This window comes from Eurosta solidaginis, chromosome 1, assembly GCF_040869045.1.
Source record: "Eurosta solidaginis isolate ZX-2024a chromosome 1, ASM4086904v1, whole genome shotgun sequence".
NCBI lineage: Eukaryota > Metazoa > Arthropoda > Insecta > Diptera > Tephritidae > Eurosta > Eurosta solidaginis.
Window position 1 is genome coordinate 193,339,434 of NC_090319.1, and position 13,581 is coordinate 193,353,014.

At 45.6% G+C, this 13,581-nt stretch overlaps 1 protein-coding gene across 3 annotated transcripts in view; it reads right to left on the minus strand.

Moving 5' to 3' along the window:
• Positions 1-13,581, minus strand: part of Cad96Ca (tyrosine kinase receptor Cad96Ca) — a 2,297,709-nt gene that overhangs the window by 1,893,002 nt on the left and 391,126 nt on the right. The gene's annotated exons all lie outside the window — the stretch shown is intronic.

Here is a 13,581-nt window from a genome sequence, read left to right on the forward strand (position 1 = left end):
GCGATAACCTCCGAAGAGATCTAAGGCCGAGCTCTCTTCCAATTTGCGTAGTGCTCCTCTTGATTTTCCCTACAAATTGGCCGGACGGTACCTACATGTTTATGGCGACTCCCAACGGCATCTGCTAGGCAGATGAGTTTTCACTGAGAGCTTTTCATGGCAGAAATATACCCGGAGCGCATGCCAAACACTGCCGAGGGGCGACCGCGCTTAGAAAAATTTTCTTCTAATTGAAAAAACGTATTTCTAAAATTTTGATGTTGCGTTGCCCGGGGTGTGAACCCAGGGCATACGGTGTGGTAGGCGGAGCACGCTACCATCACACCACGGTGGCCGTTAATTTTATAGCATATTTGTTAAAAATAAGTATTTTGGACCCAATTCGGGACCTGTACCTAATCCCGGTCTAGAGAAGTGGTTTTGCTGCGTTTGCCGGAAAGGAATATTTTTAGATCCGTCACACTCTTGTCAGTGTGTCACGTGTAAGGGTGGTTGCATCGGACGGGATGTTCTAGGCTCGACCCCAAAACCCGACGTCCTCGTAACTTTTACATTTCTTTTGTGGCTCCTTGCTGTTCACGCCCAAGGGCATCCCGTAGTCTGCGCGTTAGCGCCCCCACTACCCTCTAGTAGTTCCGCTGTTCAGCAAACCACAACAAGTGCCTGCTGCTACTCGCTCCCCATGGTGCCACCAGCTCATACGACCGCTCCTACTCATAACTGATCTCCGTAGTAGAGTAGCTAGCAATGCCGGGCATCAGCCCCTGCCCACCGTTGACCAGCGCAGAATATATATGTTTGCGACATCTGTTTAATGCAGCTCCTGCATTGGACTGTGCCACTCTGATAGGTGTTCTGGTATCAGCGACGGCAACCCCGGGCTTCATCGCGTCATGCTGCCAGGCCGTAAATCCAACAACACAGGGTACTCCAAAGCTTACCCAGGGACGTCCTGTCCCAGGGCCGCAACAGCACATGCGTCCTGGCCTCCCTCAGCTCAGGCGTAGTCATCCGTCACTTATCCCCAGAGTGACAATGTCTTCCCCGTTACATTTCAGAATACTTCAGTTAAACTGTAATGGGTTAACTGCGAAGACCACTGAGATAGTTGATTTTATGAAGCGGCATAACATCGCATTGCTGCAATCCAAGAGACAAAACTCGCAGCAAAATCAGCTTTGCAGACCTGCTCTGGGCGCAATGTCCACAGAAAAGATCTCGAGAGCGGAATTGGAGGCGGTCTCGCGTTTATCACCCACCACTCAGTGCAATATAATATATTTGATCCCCACATCGGCCGCAGGGACAGTGTCCTGGAACGTCAAAGCATATCTGTCCGGTCAGGTGACGTAAATTTAGAAATCATCAACATCTACAACCCCCCCCCCCCCCCCTCCCTGTCACCTGTTGCCGCAATGGAGGGGCAGAGGCGAGATGTTGGCGGCCCAAATAGAAGACACGACGTTCTGCACGATGAGCGGATACGCCTCCACGTATGGTAGAAAGATGTCACAGTTCGCCAGATATATCAATCGTGAGCGCGAACTGCGTCAACTGGCAGCCGATGGTAACATTGGCATCCGACCACCTACCCATACTCCACTCCCTCGAGCAATCTGCCGACTTCATCACCACTGAAAAACAAACTTTAATCAACTTTAAGAAAGGAAATTGGAAAGGGGGCGTGCTTTCCGCAAAGTTATTAAATGCGTTTCGGCTCGTTTTATTCCCGCCGGAAGAATCCCGGAAATCCGGCCGCATCTCTAGTGAGAGAACATGACCTTGTAAAAGAGCAAGACCCCGGCGACCCCTAAATAAGAGGTATAAACCAACGCTTCAGATTGCTGGTCGATGAACTCAAGCGGGCGAAATGGGAGGAGCACTTAAAGAATTGTAGCCTCTCTGCCGGTGTAGGTAAGCTATGGACCACCGTAAAGTCCCTATTGAACCCGCATTCACGAGTTCAAAACTGCTTCGTTCTGCGCATCTACGTCACAGTTGACTTCAGCGAACAGCTGATATGCTGTTTTTATTTCAAAATACAAAAGCATGTTTTTGTTTAAATTTATTTTATTTTAATTAATAATTTAATTTTGTATATATTTTTATATATTCCGATTTAATAATTTAATTGTTTAACTAAAATGTTTTTAACCGTGAATGTAAATAGAAATATATCGTTCTTATCGATCAACTACCCTCACTAGGGTAGGCACCTTGTCGTTGGTGTGAGGGCTTAGCCGAACTCCATAGCGCCCGACTATGAGGCGGAGCTGTTTAGGACTGACATCTACGCCGTTTCGCCTCATAGGAGGGCGGAGGGATGTCGGTGACCAAGAACTGCCAACCCCTAATCCAGGGTGTTATGCGGACCGTGCCTATTGGACGATTTGCAGCCAGGGGATAAATTCGGCTGTATTCGAACGGAGCCTTCCCGATACCGGGCCATCTCGGGAAGTATTTATGGCCTTACCGCAGTAAGGGGCGCTGCTGTGGCGGACGGTTCTTTCCCCGTATATAATACTGGACCGCTGAGCCTGCCTTGTCGGGCAGGTGGTCGTACGACCAAGATGAACAACTCATTACCTGAACGTAATAAGGAGGATGTAAAGAGGAGGACTGAGTCGCAATCCAGGGACGACAAATATGAATTAAGCGATGCGTCGGACTCGGGGAGCGAGAGTAGTGCTGATTCAATGAACTCCGTGTTGGAGAAGCACACAAATGAAAACGGAATAGAAGAGTGGAGAAGGGTACGGAGCAGAGGAATTAAAAGAGCTCTCTCGCAGTACCGTGCAGCACTAAGAATTGTACAACGCTTGGGAACAGTGGTCGACCCAACAGAAGTGGAGATCGAGCGCTTGGAATGGGCCCATGAAGCGGTAGAAGTAGGTCGAAGGCAGTTCAAAAGGTTTGCTGCGAGAAACCCTCGGTTCTGCAACCGGTACGAGGAGGAAGAAGCGTCGAATGGCAGAATGAAGAGGCAACGTTCGGCAGAAGGCGACAAGCCTGCTTTGAAGAGGCAGAAAGGACCCAGTCCTAGAGCCGCGAGGCAGGGCAGTCGCATAGACAAGACAAGTAGGCCCAAAGCTGTAATACAGATGGGTTCCAATAGCGAGGTAGCAACTACCTCGAAAGCTGCCAGTCAGAGGGAAGTTCCAACTACGGAAGTAGGAGATAAGCCAAAGGGAGATAACGCTAAGACTCCGGCTTTCTCGGAGGCGCTAAAGGGAGTTAACGCGAAGACTCCAGTGTTCTCGGAGGTTCCAAAGGGAGATAACACTAAGACTCCTGCCTTTCCCGAGAAGATGAGTGATGTGGCAAAGCAGTCACTGACTGTGGCGCTGGTTGATCGTAGCAGTCCGTTCGGACAAATGACTACTGAAAGGTGGAGATCTATGGAAAGGGAGCTTATTAATGCTTAAGATGATGCGGGAACAACCAAGTAAGCCCCTTTCAACCTTTGATTCGGGGGGATGGTATAATGGTGTGAAGATGATAGCGTGCGACAACATCGCGAGCTTGCGGTGGCTGGAGGAAGTCGTTCCAAACCTCCAAAGGCAAGGCACGAACGCGCGGTTTGAGGTGGTGGATAAAGCGCAAATCCCCACGGTACCAAAAGTTAAGGTATGGATACCATGCGTGATGAAGTCGGAGGATACACTGCGACTTCTGCAGAATCAGAATCGGAACATACCGACACAGGATTGGGAGGTACTTACTGTATCTCGGCCTACCGAGGATGGTCAGTTCTACATCTTCCAAATAAACAAGCAGGCGGAGGATATTTTGTACACGCAGCTTGGCAAAATGTCCTTTGGCACTGGCAAAATTTACATGCGACTCAGGAAAAGAAGTCCCGAGGATAAAAATCCTAACACGCTGGAAGTGGGCGAAGTCGAAAAGGACCTCAGAAGCCTAGGGGAAAAAAGAAAGGTGGAGGTCCCCGACGTCACCACGAACGTGCAAGAAGAGGACCAAACGCTAAATGGTGCTGTGACTCGCACAGAGGAACACACGGCACAACATTCATGAGGGGCTGAAGGGGGCCTCGAATACTCTAAACCAAAAGGGCAAGAGGAGGACGACGACGTCAAGACGAAGGTGCTGGAGGGGGACAAACAGCCCAATGGTGCTGCGAGTCCTACAGATAAACCCCCAACACAGTAAAGTGGCGTCGAGCGAACTCCTCCTAATCCTTGACGAGGGTTCGTTTGACGTGGCGCTGATCCAGGAGCCGTGGCTCTCATCGGGAGGAAAGGTTTCTGGACTTAGCGCGCGCGGGTTTGGCGTTTACTACGCACAAACGGAAGGACGGGTGCGAGCTGTAGTAATGGTAAGGAAACAGCTGCATTCATATATGCTGCCTAATTACACCACCGAGGATCTCGTAGCGGTGGCCGTTGAGCAAAAGAATAAGCAGGCATTTATCCTGGCGTCCTGCTACATGGCCCATGCTGCGGAGGTTCCACCGATGGAGTGCAAAAGGCTAGTACAGGAGGAAGGGCGCAAAGGGCGGTTGGTCATAGGCGCAGATGCAAATGCGCACCACAATGCGTGGGGAGGAGCAGATACGAACGAGAGAGGCGAATCTCTATTTTGTTACATCCTGCAAACCAATTTGCAGATAGCCAACAGGGGAAATGTTCCTACATACATTGGTCCAACATCCAGCAATGTTCTGGATATTACATTGAGCTCCGAGCGTGATATATCAAGGTATGATTGGATGGTTCTCGATAGACCATCCTTCTCCGACCATGCGTATATAAGCTTCAGCATCCCACTAAAGAGGGTAGAGAAGGGAGGAACCTTTAGAAACCCTAGGGCAACGAATTGGACTAAATTCCAGAAACATGTACAAACGAAACTGGGACAACCCAAAGAGGTTGCTAATGTAGAGGAACTGGAGGAGTCGAATGAATTCCTAACAAGGACGCTTATGACTGCGTATAACAAAGCTTGCCCTCTAAGAAGATTCAGAGGAAAAGCAAAGCCGCCATGGTGGAGCAATGAGCTGAGTCTTCTAAGAAGACAGGTAAAAGAAATGTTTAAACTCGCAAAGACCGCGGAAAGCGAAGCGTGTCGGGACGAGTACAGGGATCTACTGAGGATCTACAAGCGTGAAATTACCAGGGCGAAGAGAAACTCATGGAAAAGTTTCTGTACGGACATAGAGTGCTCCAGTGAAACAGCACGGTTGAAAAAAGTCCTAGCAAAGGGAAACATAGTCCAGGGACTAATAAAGAAAGAGAACGGGGAATGGTCACGTGATAGTGAGGAATCCCTTGAGGTGCTTCTCGATACACATTTCCCATCGGGAGACGGTTTAGAAGAACCAGCAGACATCACTCACACTTCGATCACGGAGCTAGTGGTGCCGGGCTTGGTGACCGATACCAAGATCGAGTGGGCAGTGAAGACGTTTTCTAAGTTTAAATCGCCGGGCCCAGATGGTATATTCCCGGCCATGCTACAAGTCTCAAGTAGGGCGGTCGTGGAATGGCTTAAAATAATATTCGATGGGTGCATAAGACTGAATCATGTACCGCACTCTTGGAGAACTGCTCGTGTAGCTTTTCTACCAAAGGCGGGGAAGATCGGTCACGTGTATCCCAAAGACTATAGACCCATTAGCTTAACATCATTTCTGCTCAAAACCTTTGAAAGGCTGATAGATGTGTACATAAAGTCCAACGTGGATGAAAAGCTGCTCTCCACAACACAGCATGCGTACACCAAAGGCAAGTCGGTAGACACCGCATTGCATAGGGTGGTAATAAGCATAGAGAAATCCCTGGAATATAAGGAGTATGCTCTAGGAGTCTTCTTGGACATTGCCGGGGCTTTCAATAATGTTGCAAAATGGGCGATTATGGATGGTCTTAATTACATTAAAGTACATCCTGCCTTAATCAGATGGATCGGTGGCATGTTAAATTGCAGGAAGATTACATCACAATGGGTGTTTAAGCCGCCTCCTTCATAATTTATACGGCGGCGAAATCCTTATGCGCAGCCGTGCGCGGCGAATGGAAAGGCGCCAACGCGCATACACTACCATCGTCAACAATTATATATGGCATTCGTCAGTCAAGCATTATTAGCGGGCAATCGCGGACGCGCTTCTTTTATAAATTTAATTAATACTTTGGATTTGCATTTAGTTTGAACACTTATAAATAAAAACTGAATTATAACGTTTTATGAAAAGACCTTTGAACCCATTTATTTAGTGCAGAGTGAAGCGAAGAGAGACCACCATTTGTTCATGGTCCTTCGCAGCCATCCTTGGCCCGCCCTAAAAACTTAATTTTAATTATTAATATCGTATTCACGTTCGCCAAAAGAAAAAAATTTTAAAAGTGAAGTAAATAAGTGCAGTGGGTAGTGAAAACTGTTTGACTATACGGACAACGCAGCGCACCTACATATGTACATACATCAAACACATTTAAAAAAAAAAAAAAAAATTTTAAATAAATTCAAAAATATATACCTAAAAACCACACAAAATAACATGAAATAAAGTGACAGTGTGTGTTCAAAATATACATAGAGATATTGGCAAACAAAAAATATATAAATTGAGGTCAAAAAAAAAAAAATTTATTTTGGAAAAAAAACCTGAATTTTTGCAAAAAAAAAAAAAAACCCAAAAATTAACATTAAAATCAAGTTTCCGTTTGCGTTTTTATTTAAACCTGCGAACGAGGTGGAAAGTGTTTGGTCAAAAGCAGCTAAAATATATATGTACATATAAATATATACATATACCCGAATATTTAAAAGGATTTTAAAGAGTCGAATACAAAAAGAAAAAAAAATCTTTTGAAAATTTTGAGAAAAGGCAAAAAACAATCAAAAAATCACAAAAATCATCTTTACCTAAGCAACCAAGCAGCAGCAACAACAGCCAGCTTATCATCAACAACAAGCAGAGCAGACAGCAACAATAAGGAGCAGAACATACAGGCATTGGTGAGTAGGCAGTTTTTATTTTTCATAAAAATATAGAAAATAATAAAACTTTTTTCCACAAAAGTTATATTATTTTGTGTAAACTGCAAAAACATATATATATATCCACATATATACTTGAATATTGCGGAAATTTTCTTACCGTTGGTTTTACTGCAACTTTTTTGCAACCAAAAATTGGTAGAAAATATTCCGCTATACCAATAGGCAAAATCCGCCAATTATATATATATATATATATGTATACATATTTCTAGTGGTATTTAACCAACAAAAAATTGCAGTTTACTTGCCTACTCAAATCCACTGTGCAAGAACAACATCGGCAAAATCTTCTTCCACAGCTGAGTTTACCCCGTTGTTCGCACAGAGCGTTGAACTTGTCGATACAGTTCAACTTCTTCCAAGTGATTTTTTCTTGCTTGCCAGCATATACAAAAATCGTAATATTCATACGTACATACTTACATACATGTACAAATAATTTCAAGTTGCTTTTCCAGCATTCATACTTTGAGAACATCATACGTGTTTACTCACACGTTCAAGTCACTCTTCCAGCGACATTCTCCGAGCACATATAGCTACATTAGCAACGAGAGCTGTGTACTGCTGATCAAATTTCTCAACCTCTCTCATATTTGCAATTTTTTCATCTTTATTTGCTGCACTCTCCCAACAGTGCAATCAAGCGCACTCAGCTTCACAAAGAAACGCGACATTAAAGCGACGAAGAAGCGAATCAAAACAAACTCTTCTGTTTGTAAACATAAACAGAGAAGCTCATCTGATTCTCGTGCATACGTTCGCACAAACAAATATATATACATACGTTTGTATATTGCACGTGGACATTTGTACTTATTCTGGCGTACAAAACTAAGTTTGAGATATTTTCGTCCCTATAGGAACTTTCAAAAAATATCCATACAAACTTCAAGTACATATTATTATTTTCTAATATATACATACCTATATATACCAGTAATTTACAAATACACGTTTATTTCCACACGTATATTTACACGTATATATAAGTGAAAAGTGTTTGTGATTTTTTTTTTTAAATTTTATACCTTTTGTTTTTACAAAACAATATACATCCTATTAAATTCCGAATTTCGCGGATTTAAATCATTTAAGGAACGTCCCGTTGTCCGTGCTTGACTCTATTGTTCAAAAAAAAAAAAAAACACAAACACCGCCACCAATTAAAATTCCCCTTTTTAAATTTCTGTGGCACGAAGAGTTTTCCATCTTCAAATTTTGCGAACGTTCTCTGAGCGGACACATACTTTATTCGGTTTTTTTGGTGAAAACCCAAAAGCTTGCATAAAATGCCTCGCAGTCCCCCAAAAACGTCCGAAACCGGGACAAAACCAAAAGGTGGCCCAAAGGAAGAAACGGCCAAGGAGAGGTCAACATCCCCCCGGAAATCCAAATCAGTTGACCCATCCGCGCAAAAGTTCATAGCGGAAAGTGACAATGTGATGAGATACTGTGCAAAATTCAACGAAGCACCGATTCAGGATCACACTGAATCGTATCTCATGATAAAGGACAAATCACTAGATGATTATTGGGCACGACTTCAATCGGTTTACGATCTGGTTTTTTCGAAACCCGACGAAAGTTTCCCTGAAGACTTCAAGAGTTCAGTGCAAGGCAAACAATGCGCCTGCCTTGATACATATGAAGTGACTAAAGCAAAAATTGCCGATCAACTTTCATTGATCAAAATGATGGCAACGCCGAGTACACCACCCCGCGTGGAACAACCCCCGGCTGAGGCAAATATTTACCAGGCCCAGCATGCGACACGGAGACCTTTTATGGTGGCTATGAGGAATGGCCCGCTTTTCGTGATATGTTCACAGCGGTGTACATTAACCACCCAAGGCTCTCCCGTGCTCAGAAATTGTACCATCTCCGGTACAAAACGCAAGGCAAAGCCGGCTCCATCGTCAAGCAATATGCGTTGAGCGATGATAAATTTGACCTAGCCTGGGAAGCTTTACTGTCACGATACAAAAACAAGCGAATCCTGGTTGACAACCAGATAAAATCCTTACTGACTCTTGCCACTATTCCATCCGAAAACAGTGAGCAACTTCAGAAATTGCAAAATACAATAAACAACTGCCTATCCGTCCTTCACTCCCAAGGAGTTACGACAGACAGTTGGGATCCGATTCTGGTGTGCATTTGTTCATCAAAGCTCCCCGAAACAACACTGTCACTTTGGGAACAATCTCTCTCTTCTCGAAGAGATCTACCCTCATGGTCACAAATGAACGACTTTCTCACCTCGAGATACGAAGTCGTTGAAAGGGTCAATAGGCTTCAACCAAGCAAACAAAAGCCAGTCGCTCATCAAAATTCGGCGCAAAACAGGCCCTTCAACAGGACGCAAACCCTTGTGGCAGAATCTAGAAAGGAAACTTGCCAATGTTGCAACTCCCCGCACCTTATTAGATTCTGTCCACGTTTCAAGCGAATGTCTGTGCAAAACCGGACAAAATTCGTAAACCAAGCTAAGCTGTGTACAAGCTGCCTTAGCAGCACTCATATCATCAATGAGTGCACGAGCAAGTGGTCATGTTCGACATGTCATCAACGGCATCACACGCTGTTGCATGCGAGCCCACAAGCTCAACGTTCCACCCCCCGAACGAATGCACCAAACGTGCAGCACACAACTGCTGAGTCAACACCTCCCGTTCGACAAACGCAGAATAGCTCCGATTCTAGCGAGCTACCGTGTTGTTCAAAACACGCACCGGTTCAATCATTGCATGCAGCCAATGATAACCAAATTCTCCTTCCTACTGCTATGGTCGCAGTCGAACACGAAGGGGAATTATTTCAACTGAGAGCCCTTATTAATCAGGGCTCGGAAAGAACTTTCATTTCCTCGAAAGTTCAAAAACGGTTGAAACTTCCATTCGAACATTCAAAGTTCGAAATCTCTGGCATGGGTGGACAAGTCGTACAAAAGTCCTCCAAGCTTTGTCCTTTGACACTGGTTGCATCCAAGGCCATGAAAAGGATAAAGGCTCATGCCATTGTGTTGCCGCAATTGACAAAAAATCTGCCAACATCCACCATTAGTCGCAAAATCTGGCAGCAGTTCAAACTCCTTGAGCTCGCTGATCCCAGTTGCCACATACCAGGTCAGACTGACATGGTCATTGGCAGCGACATACTTCCACAAATTCTGCTGGAAGGTATAAAAAAGGTGTGCGGTAGCATACTTGCGGAACAAACCATTTTTGGTTGGATTCTCAGTGGTCCAATAACTGAAAATGTTGTGTCATTCTCGACGCAAGTCCAAGCGTCAAACGAGACACTCAGTTCTCAACTGAGAAAATTTTGGGAAGAGGAGGAAATTCCACAACCTCCACAGATATCCCCCGAGGATCAAGCGTGTGAGCAGATATATGCAACAACCACGACACGTGCACCAAACGGTCGATACATTGTGCGACTTCCATTCAAGGAAGAGTTTCCTGAAAAACTCTCCCTCGGCAAATCCCGCCCGGCTGCTCTGCAGCAGTTTTTCAGCATGGAGCGATCGCTTCAGAAAAAGGGGGAGTTAGGTACAATGTACAACAATGTGTTGCAAGAATATCTCGACCTTGATCACATGGAATCTGCCGACCCATGCGAAATAACTTCGAATGGCAAGGTCTTCTCATTTTACTTGCCACATCATGCGGTAGTCAAACCAGATAAGGTCACCACCAAAGTTCGTGTGGTTTTCAACGCCTCTAAAAAATCTGGGTCAGGAAAATCCCTGAATGACGTGCTATACACTGGTCCAACTCTCCAACCAGATCTAATGCTACTAATTCTACAGTGGCGCATGCATAAGTATGTGTTCAATAGAGATATTGAAAAAATGTACCGTCAGATCCTTATACACGAGGACGACAAAGATTTTCAGCGAATCCTATTTCGCAAATCGGCCAACTCCAATGTTAGCGATTTCAATCTAAAAACGGTTACATTCGGCGTCAATTGTGCACCATATCTCGCTATTCGTACGTTGCATCAACTATCCGATGACACGAAAGCGACATTTCCGTTGGCTGCAACAATTCTCAAGACGCAAACTTATGTCGACGACATCCTATCCGGAAGTCATACCATCGATAACGCCACTGAATCACTCGTTCAAGTGATAAACGCCCTAAAATCAGCTGGTTTCATACCAAAGAAACTAACGGCTAATCACCCGGCCATATTGGAACAGTTTCCGAAGGAGGATCTTCTAGACTCCAACTTCTTAAAATTTGAGAGCACTTCCAATACCAAAACTCTTGGCATTCGATGGAACGCGCTCACGGACAAATTTTCATACACCATTCTGCCGGAACACACCCAAAATGCGGTCACAAAGCGACAAATTTTATCTTCTGTTGCAAAACTTTTTGACCCGGCAGGATGGCTGTCGCCAGTTATGATCCAGGCCAAGATGCTTCTCCAAGAAATCTGGCTGGATGGAAGCGATTGGGATGAAAGCGCCAAACCCGCGACATTATCAAAATGGCAACATTTCGCAGAAAATCTGCCAGATATTTTCCACATCGAAATCCCTCGATGGGTTAATGTCGTTCCAGGGCATGATTTGATAGGCTCTTCACTTTGGTGGCACGGACCACAATGGCTTTCTTGCCACATTTCGGCATGGCCAAAGCCGAAAGCAGGTAGCGCTTCTCCACCCGAGAAACGCAAGGTGGAAGCATATCACGCACTCGAGGAAGAGGACGACATTCTTCAACGTTTCTCCTCATACTCTCGAGCTCTCCGTGTGATTGCATACGTGTTCCGCTTTACGAACAATGCCTGCAACAAATCCAAATCGGTGGCAACAACACATAATCCCCATCTGACGTACAAAGAGTTGCAACATGTGAAAACGCGGCTTGTGGCAATGGCACAATCTCGCCATTTCGGGGCGGAAAAGAGCGCCTTACAAAACAATATGCCAATAAGCAAAAAGAGTTCCCTTCTGGCTCTTGACCCATTTCTGGATGGATACGGGCTCCTACGTATCGGTGGAAGATTGGAACATTCTACAATGCAATACAACGAGAAGCATCCAGTAATCCTTCCTCCGGATTCGAGGCTCTGCCAGTTGTATCTGGAGTTCTTACACCGCCTGCTTCTTCATGCAGAAATGCGGTTAATGCTCCAAATGGTGAGGCAAGAGTACTACGTACCAAAACTAAAGCCTCTTATAAAGAAATGCATTTTTCAATGCAAATCTTGCACGCTTTTCAAACAGAAAACGCGCACGCAAATAATGGCAGCTCTACCACCTGAGCGCTGCAATTTCTCACTCCCCTTTTCCACAACAGGAGTAGACTTTGCAGGTCCATTCCAAATAAAAGCATCGGTTCTGAGGTCGACCACTATCATAAAAGGGTACGTGGCTGTATTCGTCTGTTTTTCCACAAAGGCAGTACACCTCGAGCTATGCTCGGACCTTACTACTGAAGCCTTTCGAGCAGCATTCGCCCGATTCATTGGCAGACGAGGTTATCCCTCAAAAATTATGAGCGACAATGGTAAAACGTTCATTGGCGCTCAGCGCGCACTCGAACGCGACTTCGTTAAATTTCTTAACGAATGCTCTGCGGACATTGTACAGAAATATGCCCCTCAGGGAATAAACTGGCAGTATATTCCACCCACCGCCCCTCATATGGGCGGCTTGTGGGAATCAGCAGTAAAAAGTTTTAAAACCCACCTCAAAAAAATCGCTGCATCCCACAAGTTTACTTTCGAAGAATTCACGACGCTGTTGGTGCGTATTGAAGCAGTTCTCAATTCGAGGCCTCTAACCTCACTATCCCAGGACCCAGCTGACTTCACAGCGCTCACTCCGGGTCACTTCCTTCGAGGTGCACCGCTATTAGCCATTCCTGAGCCAAACGCGGAAGACCCCTCCTGGATAAATCGATGGGAAAAACTCAAATCGCTTCATCACCAATTCAGTCGACGCTGGAAAGAGGATTATCTGAAGGACCTTCAGAAGCGCTATAAATGGCAAACGCCACAGCGAAATCCTCAACCAGGCGACCTTGTCGTAATTAAAGAAGATTCGCTCCCACCCACCGAGTGGCGTCTGGGACAAATCGAGAACGTTCGCCACGGACCTGACAACCATGTTCGGGTTGTAGAGGTTCGCACCCAAAATGGGCTTGTCATGCGCCCCTTAGTTAAACTGTGCTTTCTTCCAATGGAGTACTCTTCGAGCACAGCGCTCTAACTTATATACGTTTCCCCTGTATAATTAAATTTCCGTATCATCCGCTGTACCCAACTACTTCTCGTTTCTCTCTCTGCTCTTGTACTTTTAGGACGACACCATCATGGCATCTCGACCAGCATGCCCACTGGCTCCCACAGCAGAAACCGATAACTGCCTCCAGTGTCGGCTCAGCCACCGCTACCACGCGCTGCGGACCTCCCCGGCTTTCAAGGCGATGCGGCCACCGCAGCGTGCTACAGTGGCCAGGGCACAGGGCTATTGTTTCAATTGTCTGGCACTCACGCACACCACGGGGGAATGCGACTCCCGAGGGTCGTGCA